The following is a 12,081-nucleotide window of genomic DNA, read 5'->3' on the forward strand; positions in this document are numbered from 1 at the left end:
CGCGGTTTATATTACCCGCCGCGTTCTGAATTTGCCAAGACTGTAGTAGTAGCCTTTTTCGCTAGTTTGTCTCTGTTGAAGGATTTGGGTTTCTTGGAAAGAAATCTTGTGGTCGGCGTCTTCGGAATGTTCGGCGACGGCGCTGCGTATTCGGTTGAATGTTCTGACGTCGTTTTCATGTTGTCTGATTCTTTCTTTTAGATTTTTGGTTTCCCCGATGTACGACGCCGGACAGTCGGCACAGCTGATTTTATAGACGACGCCTTGAGCTTTTTCTTTTGGTGGACGGTCTTTGGTTTAGGAATGAGGATATTCAAAGTGTTCATCGGTTTATGCGTGACTTTGAGGCCTTCTTTTTTCAATATTCGGCTGAGAGCTTCGCTGGTACCTTTGACGTATAGGATGGACACTCGTTTCTGTGGTCGAGGGGGAGTCAACGGTTGGAGGTCTCGTAGTTTGTTTTTTCTTTTTGTTGTCGGGTTGTTTTTCGAATGAATTCCGTTCATACCGTTCTCCTTTCTTTATTTTGATCTGATTCCAATGTGCAATGAGTTTCGACTCTTTTCAATAAAGAATTTACGACCGATGCCTTGTGGTTTGCCGGATGGTTGGATGAGAAGTGTAGGTAGCGGCCTGTGTGGGTTGGTTTTCGGTTGACTGATAATTTTAGATTGCCGTTGGTTCGTGTAACTTGTACATCTAGGAATGGTAGCGATCCGTTTTGTTCGCGCTCCGACGTGAACTGTATATCCGGGTCTATGGAATTTAAACGGCTCTGCAGGTTTTCGACTTGCGACTCCTTCACGATACAGAAGCAATCATCCATGTACCTGAGCAAAACTTTTGGCTTCGGGGAAAAAGTACTCAGAGCTCTGTCTTCGATTTTTTCCATAGTTAGGTTAGCCATGGTGACGGAAATTGAGGCCCCCATAGGAGTTCCTTTCACCTGCTTGTAGTAGCTGCCTCGGAAGGTGAAGTAGGTATTTGATAGGCATAGCTCGAGAAGGCGGCAGATCTCGTCTACACTCAAGGGGGTTCTCTCGTCGAGTGTGTCGTCGCGATCGAAGGCATCCCTTGTTGCGGATATAGCTAACTGAATGGGTACCCTGGTGAACAAAGAGATCACATCAAAAGAGACCAGGCATTCATCATCTTCGAGGCATACATTTGATATGAGCTTGATGAAATTTTCGGGGTTGCGCACGTGGGATGCTGTCCTTTCGGTGAGTGGTGATATAAGAGTGTTTTAGTTGAGCGTCTTTACGGTCCGCTCCGCTCCGAGTTGCCCCGCTAAGCCACAGCGGAGCGGCGGACGATTTTCACGTTTTAGTTATGCGTGTAGCGTAGCGGAGCGGACCTTTCGTAGTTGCAGCGCCCTCTGGCCAAATTCAGCGTAGTAAAACAAAATAAAAGAGAACGTTTTGTCACTTTTACAAAGTAAGACGAATATATATAACTCATTTGTTCATTAAGTATCTAGACGGGTGCTTGTAATGCGTTAGCGGTCCATTTTATCGAGTGGAAAATGAAGCGTCGACTTGTTGAACGCCACGTGATAGCCAGCGAGGTTGCATTTCGAATCCAATCCAATCCTTTCTGACGCCAATGCGCTGGCGACGTTTTTGTTAGCTGTACTGTTCACTTCATTTCCTTAAATAACCAGTTGGAGGTGTATTACACAAGTTATTTGCGCTCGCACGAGTGGTGCCTCGATGCAAGGCGCTTCGATGCACACGCGAGAGAGGGCGCGTGCATCGCCGACCCTCGCTAGCGAAAGACGGCAGCAACGCTCCCCGCTCCGCTTAGGCAGCTTGTAAGCGGACCGTGATTCTCGCTCCGCTAGCCCGCTTGCGGCTAAGCGGAGAGCGCATGCGCATTCGTGCTTCCGCTCCGCTCAGCGCGTAGCGGAGCGTAAAAACGCTAAACTAAAACTGTCTATAATCTGGTGCAAGTATGTGGATAGTGATCGAAGTGGGGAGCATGAAAAGTCTACGATTGGCCGCAAGGGGATTCCGGGTTTATGGAGTTTTGGCAAGCCGTAAAAGGCTGGTGCGGACCCGTTCCTGCACATTAATTTTAGAGAAAGATTTCGAGAATTAGGGTGGTTTCGGAAAATTTCGACCAGCGTCTTATTCAGTACTGATTGGGTCCTTGTGGTGGGGTCCTTTTTTAATTTTTCGTAGTCTTGGCTGTTAAGGAGGGTGGACGCCTTTTCCTCGTAGTCCTGCATGTTTAACACGACGGTTGAGTTGCCCTTGTCCGCTGGTAGAATTACAATGTCCCCATCTTCCCTCTGTAATCGCAGCGCTCTTTTTCGTCAAACGACAAGTTTCTTTCTCTTCGGCGGTTGTTATTGCACCTTATTATGCCTATTGCTTTTATTCTGAGCGGTTCCCGTACTTTAGGGTCCAGCTGCTGGATGCCGACAATCTTGCGCAGGGGGAGGTTATCTGTGGTGACGTTGAATTTATGACCTTTTGCCGGGACTGAAGTCTCTTTTGTTGTGATTTTTCTCGATGATAAATTTGTTACTGTGTGCCTGTCAAACCCTCCTGGTTTTTCGGTTTGCTTGATTAAAGAAGAGAGTTTTTTCTTCTGCGTTTCGCGGTGTTTATTTTCCTCTGAGGACGCAATGTTCTTCGCAAACGAATCAATTGATGAAAAAAGATGGGGTACCTTGTGTTCGAGCTGTCTTCAGGCGAAGAACGCGTCGACTTCTTTCTTCCTAATCACTGTGTGGCACTCGTGTATCCGCGCTGTCACCAGTCTTTGCTGAGCCTTGTTGATGATGTCCCGGCCTTCCGCTGTGTTGATAGGTTGGCGCAGCTGGAGACTTCGTGGAACGATGTTTTGGTCTTTGCACTTCCGGGTGAAGTCTAAGTGGGTCTTGAAGGTGAAGATGCCTTTCAGGGCTTTAATATAGTTCTTTGCAAGTTGCACTGCCTCTTGTCCGAAGTCTGCACGTATAGACTTGAAGCTAAACATTTCGACAGAATTACCTGTCTGGTTGGGTAAATTGATTAAGACTTAGAGATTGACTCCAACCAAATAAGGAAATTTACTAGCCCGACGTTTCGGAACCAATTCGGCTCCTTCTTCAGGGGGTAATCTTCAGAGGTGGCGGTGTGCCGCTTTTAATAGGTCCGTCGTAACAAAGGAGAGAAAGGGGGAGAGAGTGTAAGGTGCGGAGACACTTGGCAGGGCACCTGTTCTAGACAGACTAAATAGGTGGTGGGGTGGAGTGGGGGGGGGGGAGGCTTCGGCGTCGCTGGTTGGCTGGGTTGACCGATGCTGGGCGCCCTTTAGTCGCGGGAATGCGTTGACGAGGGACAGGGGGGGGGGGGACGAGTTGTTTTGGTGTTGCTGACCTAGAGCGGGGGGTCCTTTCTTCCCTTCGTCGCGTCTGCAAGGCCATGAACATACAAAGAAGGAAGAATGCCCTTCACGCGGTTTATATTACCCGCCGTGTTCTGAATGTGCCAAGACTCGAGTAGTAGCCTTTTTCACCAGTTTGTCTCTGTTTGAAGGATTTGGGTTTCTTGGAAAGAAATCTTGTGGTCGGCGTCTTCGGAATGTTTGGCGATGGCGCTGCGTATTCGGTTGAATGTTCTGACGTCGTTTTCATGTTGTCTGATTCTTTCTTTTAGATTTTTGTTTTCCCCGATGTACGACGCCGGACAGTCGGCACAGCTGATTTTATAGATGACGCCTTGAGCTTTTTCTTTTGGTGGACGGTCTTTTGGTTTAGGAATGAGGATATTCAAAGTGTTGATCGGTTTATGCGCGACTTTGAGGCCTTCTTTTTTCAATATTCGGCTGAGAGCTTCGCTGGTACCTTTGACGTATGGGATGGACACTCGTTTCGGTGGTCGAGGGGGAGTCAATGGTTGGAGGTCTCGTAGTTTGTTTTTTCTTTTTTGTTGTCGGGTTGTTTTTCGAATGAATTTCGTTGTATAGCCGTTCCTTTTGAGTTCGTTGAGAAGTGTTCCATCACAAAATGCTCTAACCACTGCATGACTCGGCCGTTTACGTAATAATGTGTTTGCATGGTCACGTAATGCAAATTTTTTGTGTGCTACAGCATGCTACCGTGTTTACATTTTCTTGCTCAGAGTACAGAGAGGCCCACTGTAAAAGGGAACACTTGAGCGCAGAGCATGTCTGGATTTTCCTCTCTCGCAATAGTAAAATCGCATAGACTTGGAGCAGATAACTTGTAGTTGGTAGCTATAATTCCTTTCGACACACCTGTGCAGTCCATTGACATTGCTTCCGCAGCCACTTGCAGCTAGGATGCCAGACAAGTTAGGGCCCCACATCTGAATGTTCCCTTTCACAGTGGACCGCACTGTACATCAGTACAAACCCTCATACTGCAGATGTGTCCAAACTTTCTAGAAGTGTTTTGTCTGATTGCACATGCAACTTTTGTTCTGGTTTATGTATCGAGTGAACTGTGCAAATGGCATTGTGTTGCTGAACATGAGGTCGCAGGTTGATTTCTCGGCAGCGTTCCTACCGAGAAAGGCAGTAGCAAAGTGCTTATATACCCAATATTGATGTATAACAGCCCCCTACACCATCACTAATAACCCTTTTGCCATGTTGGAATGTTAAACCTCATACATCAGTCATTTTCATGGCTTAAAAAGAGAGGCTGCAGTTTTGTTTACGCGCAGTGCATTAAAAATTGCATGTGCAACTGAAGAAAAACATTTCATGTAGAAAGAACATGTGGCAGTATGTACTGCTCAAAAAAAATAGGAAGACCTTTCAATTACATCACTGAAATAGGCCTCATCAAATAGCACTGTAATGCAAATATTGTATTGTTCATTGACAAATACAAACAAATCTGCATGCTGAACTCCTGTGATGCCCATTTGCACCTTCACTTGGCAAAAATATGTGGTTGCACGCTTTAGGTTTTGAGTCAAAACTTTCTCTTTGTTCTTCTCCATATTCTCTTCTAAGAATTTTTTCATAGACTCGGCGCATTTGATTTCCAGTACCCGATCAGGACAACAGTTGCACTTTACTAGTCCATCTGGACTTGCACCCATGTAAGGGCGGCCTTCCATAATGAAAAGTCTACACTGCCTCACAACCAAGTTCTCATGACTGGCTCGCTAGCTTTGGTAGCATTTTCTTGCACTGCCTTCTAGTGTACTGCCACGACACATTGTTGCTGTACGGCCGTTATTCTGCCGCATCACATTTTTTATCAAGGGTCTCAGATCACGTGGGCCCATCTTTGTCCTTAATGTCCTTAGACGGGTAAATATGCTGTAGGCAATAGAAGCTGTGATCATGACTACCCTGTGGCGCAGCCAGAGACTAGATTTCGCCTGATCTCGTGTTAACCTTTCAATCATTATAATGTCTTCACGACTCTTGCTTTCCTGTAAGTGTTCAAGGAGCATTTCTGGTGTCACTTCACTGCTGACCCCAAGAACACTCCTTAATTCCTTCACAGAACCAATGAGTGTTAAGTCTATTGGTGCTGGCTCAGAAGTGGAACATCCTTCTTCTACAGCTGGGTCCAACCTGGATTCTCTGTCTGAAACAGGGGCGTAGCCAGAAATTTTTTTCGGGGGGGGGGGGGGTGGCAAGCTTCTGCTTTCCTCTACGTCACGTGATCGATAATAAATATCGGTAGTTTAAGCAGACTATATACATGTATATCAAAGACATGGGACCGCCCTCCCCTCCCCCCCCCCCTCGCGTGTGCGTGTGCTTGTGAAGAAATTAAGTAAAAAGTAAACTAAGCTCTGCAAATACAGTAAGTACGACAGGTACAGTGGGCGTTTGGAGCAACGGTCTCTCATCGCGCCACTGAATGGACCAGTCTTCGAAAACGCATCTTTGAGACGAGCCGTGCGATCGGAGAAGACATCATTAATTGTTAATTTCCGTTAAGCGTAGATGGCGTCGTCCTCGTCGGGGCGAAGTGCGTTTCACAAGTCAAGGACGGCTATACGCGTGACAATGCACGTGTGACCAGGCTATAACTACTCCCATAGCAATAGCTTGTTCGCTGCGTCTTTGCGCTAGAAAACTTAAATACGCGCAAAAACGCGTAGGGCTTTTTTTTTTTTGTTCGAAGCTTTCGTCACCCTGCTTCCTCATACGAGAGGGTTGCATTTCCTGCGGCAAGTGCATGGGCCACTGTGTCTTCCGCTGTGTGTGAGCGTGCAACCGTCATTTGTCTTTACCTGAACAGACTCATAATTGTACAGAATATTTCACCGCACAGCATAGATATGGTATGTGTACGCATTTTAAGTAGTGCGTATACGTGCAACTCATTTCTGCTTCACTTACGCCGGTGCAAACAGGAAGCGGCCTTGTATCTCACAGAATCTCGACTGATTGGTGTACTAGTGATGCAGGAATGAACTCCGGTATTGTTCAGTGTATAGTGCACATAATCAATTTCTCAGGACGCGTGAACTCCGACGAGAACTGTCAGCGCCTGCAACAAGAGTTTACTTACGCTGTACTGCGCACAGCAGTAATTCATGCTTGTCGGCTGTCTGTTTCGTGCATTCTGTGGCGAGTCGGTGGAATTTCACTGCTGTCATCAACCCCTTCGTGTGTACATTGCTGGTTTGGGATTCCACAACAAAACAGCAACTACCAGCCTTCCGTAATTGCTGGTTTGGGATTCAACAACACAACAGTAATTACCAGCCTTCCGTAGGGGCGCAATCGCAAACAAGAGACGTTTCTCACGCAGACTAAGCCTACGTTCACACTTGGGAAGCGGCAAGCGGGCGGAAAGGCCAAAGTGGCAGGAAAATTTTTTCCGCGCCTGTCCAAGTTCACATTTGTTTTGCTACCGCCACGGCCGCCGCTGCCGTTTTCGTCCAGATCACGGTGTAAGATATATACTCTTTAGGTGGGGACATTTCTCGGCTTGCTTGCTAGACGCGATCGACCAGATAAAGTAGCAAGGGCGCGCGTCTATCGGGGCGGTGACGGCAGCGGATACCTATCGGCGGTACGATGCAACTTCAAGACAAAAAAGGTTTTATCTAATGTTGCTATAGCAACCGGCGCTTCGCGGGAAATCTGAATTCAATGACGGGTGCTCTTACTGCAACAGATTACTCGTCTCTATGTGGCATGCATGGCTCTGAGGCATGCGGCAGGCGTGGTCTCTCTGCTTCTTTATGGGAAACATGCTGGCATTAAAAGCTGGATCTCGCGCTTCCTGTCAACTTACTATTTGTTCGCGTGTAACAGACACGTGCTTGATCCGAAGCTTTTTAAAAATCTCGTGTATTGCGGCTCTATTTCTTAAGGAGTTTGGTTTACGCGCGCTCGCTGACGGTACTCGGTGCTTTCGCATCGGCGATCTCGCTGCGGGGTCTCCGAGCGCACTAAGAGGGAGGGGGACACGCGTGCTTTTGATTGGCAGCAAATCAGAACTTTGAATGAGAGCGCGTGACTGTTCGTAAACAAGAAGCATTGTTCCTTTGTTGCAAATAACCACTTGAGCTACCGGGACCAATTGCTTGCGGTGCGTACGTCAATTAGATACCGTTTCGTGTTGTCCCGAATTACATTTTTGTGGTTCAAATGGTTAATACATGGCGGAAAGTTCAGCACCGTGGGGAGAACAGTGGGGCGAACAGCGTGCTGTCCAGGGTGGTCAATGTGCATGTTATCTCACTGCTGCGAAAGCTTCACTTGCCAACACTTCCCACTCTGCGTGGGATGCGCCCAATCGTTTTTGTTTCATACTGAAAAAAGGGCGTGGCCTTTTAAGATCGCCACTGGAGGCATGCTTACAAAAACAGTGTGTGCACAACATAACAAAGTAAAAGAAATGGTCAATACGCCTGTACCAGAATAACTGTTATTTATTGGAAGCTGCTGTTGCGTTGCATAACAAGAAAAAAGAAAAGGAAAAGATGTTCTTGTAGCAAAAATTCATTCGCATACACGGCATAGAAAGAAAATATAAATCGAATGTCAGAAAACTGACACCACCGCGAAGGCGAGGCATGACCGAACTGAGCAAGACGACGAGTCTAAACACTGCAAAGCCTTGCTTCTTTCTTTTTGTTGCAGCTTTCTTTAGGTGCATTGCGGGCTCGCGTCTTGCAGTGTTGCCGCATTCTCATGCTAATGTAGTAGCGCAGGATCCTAGCAACTGCGTCCGTCTTGTGTTCAGTGCAGGGAAATGTTAACCGCTGGTCAGTGACATGCTCAATCACGTCCCAAAACACGTGAGGGTCGTCTGCGTGACTGGCGAAATACTCTTCCGCGGATTTCAATAAGGAGTAGGGCCTGTGATTTGGGTGGGTCAATCCTCCCCTCGTCTTCAAGTTTGTGAGAGCAGCTTCCGCTGCAACGCATGAAGTCACATTGAGTGACCGCCTGCAGGTTAAGCATGAGAACATTGACCGAAGCTTCCGGCTCAGGTAACCACAGACGTAGTAAATTATACAGTCGACACTTTGGGCTGCGGTCGAATTGGAAGGGAAAACATCTTCACATTCCCATGACTCGGTGTCAATGAGTCCATTCAATTTGGCGCGTATTTCCTCGAGCTGCTTTTCAGATGCATTTTTTTTCGCCCTTCAAGATTGATTTGAAGCAAGCGAAATCCAAAATAGGGGCATCTTCTGTAGGTTCGCAGTTTCCGAACTTGGGTGGCTTTAGCAATGTGTATATGCTGAGCGTTCTATACAACTGCAGGAATGTAGGCATGTCAGGGTGATCGTTCTCACCACCTGCTTGCCGAACTTTTCCGAAAAAACATTCCAACGAGTCCTGTATAAATTTAGCGGTCAGAACGTATCGGAAGCTGCACTTACTCAGTAAATGCTGGCAAATATCAATTGTGGACCTCAATGTGACGCGAAAGCCTTCAGCCGTCGTCCTTGCCAGAAACATGTCTTTAGTAATCGGCCCATCGGAAAGCTCTTTCTCCCATTCGTTCAGCCATTTCAAGCCTTCTTTCAAGACCGCGATGTCGCTGCTGCCTTGCTTTATTCCTTCTGCCGGGTACCGTCGATTTAAGGCGTCAAACAAATCGTTCAGTCGCACCGTAAACTCAATGGTTCCCTCACAGTCTGTCAGATTGCTTTTACCTTGTTCACGGTAATACTTTATACCAGCAGCGATGGATAAACTGAAAACTTGAGTCGCGAATTTTACGCGCATTTTGTCCATGTTGTATGGGTAAATATGACGCTGAGTAATTTTCGGGCACACCTTCAGCCCTCCATGGTGCACCTCGTCCTCTTTGAGTACAGAAACGTAGTGTGACCATTTCACCCACTTTCCATTCACCTTCAGGTACTTTTGTTTGAGCAGCCTGTTCCTGATGCACTTAAACAAGCGCGGAACGTCCGAAAACACGTACACATTTCGTTCAGCATCAAGAGGACGTTCGAAGAAATGCTTGCCTTTCTCCATGTCACCAGAGACACCAAGATGCTTCCACATGGTACGATTTATGCTTGCCCCATCGCACACGACCCCATCAATGATTGCTCCAGCTTCTTCAAGGAGCACAATCGCTTGCAAAAGCAGTTGGCACAGCACCGTACATCGCGTGGCGTTTTTGGAAGCGAAAACTGCCACAGGCTGCGCATAGCTGTCGGTAAACGGGCAGAACATTAGCACAAGGGCATGGTCGGCCAAATATGGTGACTCCATGCTCTGTTCGCCTTGATCCACAAAGCCATCATAAGTCAAAATCCTAGAATTCAACCTCTTGCACTGTCTCACTTGCATCTCGTCCATCAACAGAATTCCATGCCTGAAGAATGTCGGCTTCGTTTGGAACTTATTTTTCAGCGCTGAGAAAAAGTAGTTGTCAAAGCCGCACTTCATATCCACACGAGATATGTAGCGTCGGATGGTTTTCACTGACGGCAGGGGTAGGAGATCATTCTCTCTAAAAAACCTATAGGCGCTCGGCGAGCGAATGTGTAGTAGTAGGCACAACAGGAGCCAGTTATTTGTGTACCTTCTACCCTTTTTTGACTGGTGTTGGGCTGCTTCCACACACTCTCTCACTAGCATTTGCTGCGCCTCTGAAAGGTTTGCTTCTGTGAGTGTTTCGCTAAGCAAGTCGTCACTTAGTATCTTGAATCTGTCACGACAAGACAATAGTTGCTGAAATCGCTTGCATCTTAGAGCTATAACAGTTATTGCGTTGTCTTCGTAATGCATTTACCTTTTCTTTCACAATTGATTTCAACGGGATTCTGATTCGTTTTTCTTCTCGGCGCTTCTCCTTCCTGTACTTGTGCATCCGGAGTGTGTTGTTGAGCCTCTTCCAATAAGTGTGATTCTCCAGCTTGAAGAATGGAGCACCGGTTGTGACGCCAAACGCCAGTTGCATCCGCGTAGCCACACTCCAGGTACACGTCTGCGTATTTCTCCTGTGGTGGTCCTCCAGAACAGAGTTTCAATTCACTAAAACCTTTGAGGGCTTCACTCACAACACTCCAGTTACCAGAAGAGCGCAATTCACATGATTCCGGAATAAGCGCTGAATCAACTCTTCGACCAAGTGCGAAAGTACTCAGAGTGAAAGTCGCATCCTTGACTTGCTGAACATTGAGAATCTTGACTGACAGTGGATTCTTAGATGACGACAATCCAGCTTGTATAAAATGAAAGCAGTGTAGGCCGGAGTCACACACAGTGCGTGATGGTTCCATTCCGAGTTTGGCAAGTGGGCGTTTGAGGGGTCTAAGCACACTCCTGAACATTCACGTCTGTTCTCCTGTTCTTCTTTCCCTGCTGACGTTTCTGCTGCAAACAGTCCCCTAGAAGCGGTGGAGTTTTCTCTCAGGAACACATTTTTGGATGTATCGTTGCACATTGGTACAGGGGATATTTCGCTGTCCTCCTCTTGCGTTAAAACCATTGCAGGATCTTCTTGAGGTGTGGCAGCTGTTGGAGTCTTGCAGTCTTTGATTCTTGCCTTTGGTGGTGGTGAGTGCCTCGTACTACAATATTTTCTTTTCCTTGACGCCTCTAAAGGATGTGCGGGAGAAGGAAAAACGCAAGGAATTGCATCTTCCGAAAGAAGGCTTCTTTTTGGCACGTCAAGCAGGATCTCTCCTCCTAGCTCTGAGAAGTATCTTTTCTTCAATATCATTTCGTCTGCGAAATGTTTGCTGCAAGCTACATCATTTGTGCTGAGCGTACGGTCCTTCCTAGGAATCACTTGAGCCCATGCTTTGAGGCGTTCTGGATCAGAAGGAACATTGAACAAAATTGATTTTTCTTGGCAGGTCTGGTAACCTGACTTGCAACCTCTAACGAAGCCTTTCCTGCCCATCGTCGCTTGCTGTGTAGTCTCGTTGTGTCGTCAGATTTCGCACATGGCTACTCACCACATAAAGTTCATTTTGCAGACGGCAATGTTCTAAACGTGGTCAGCGAACGCGGCTCAGCACGCAAGCAACATAATGTGGCGGAAGGCGAGTGAATAACAGCTACAAACATTTCAACACCACAAACTCCGAGGGCCTCTAAGCATTTCTTAAGCCGGATTCACACGACGGGTTAGACCACTTAATCAGAGACATGGCTATAGCTTCAACAAATCATGCCGTGAGCATTTCGTCAGCTTACCTCCAATTCCGGGAAGCTGCTGGAGCATATCATTCATAAACATATCACTGAGTATCTTGAATCGAACGACCGTCTGTCCAACACACAACACGGATTTCGTCGTGGTTTCAGCACAATAACACAGCTGGTAGAATTTTCAGATGACATTGCTAGCAATTTAGACACTGGTAATCAAATTGATGCGTTATTTATAAATTTTTCCAAGGCTTTCGACACCGTTATACACAACAAGCTTCTAAGTAAACTAAACGTAATTTTAAATAATCCTCAATTGATCGACTGGATAGCTAGGTTTCTCAACTCGCGCTCTGAATTCGTTTCATTTAATTCCAACTCGTCCTCAGCAATAAAAGTAACATCTGGTGTTCCCCAAGGCTCCGTTCTGGGACCCCTGCTATTTATGATTTTTATAAATGACCATCCCAGCAATATTAGGTCCCAAGTCCGTCTCTATGCCGACGATTGCGTGCC

The 12,081-nt window shown here is 46.8% G+C and overlaps 1 pseudogene; it reads right to left on the reverse strand.

The window, feature by feature from the left end:
• Window positions 1-4,751: 4,751 nt before the first annotated feature.
• On the reverse strand, window positions 4,752-9,462 carry LOC119431878 (uncharacterized; annotated as a pseudogene).
• Window positions 9,463-12,081: the final 2,619 nt, after the last annotated feature.

This window comes from Dermacentor silvarum, chromosome 10 (assembly GCF_013339745.2).
Source record: "Dermacentor silvarum isolate Dsil-2018 chromosome 10, BIME_Dsil_1.4, whole genome shotgun sequence".
Lineage (NCBI taxonomy): Eukaryota > Metazoa > Arthropoda > Arachnida > Ixodida > Ixodidae > Dermacentor > Dermacentor silvarum.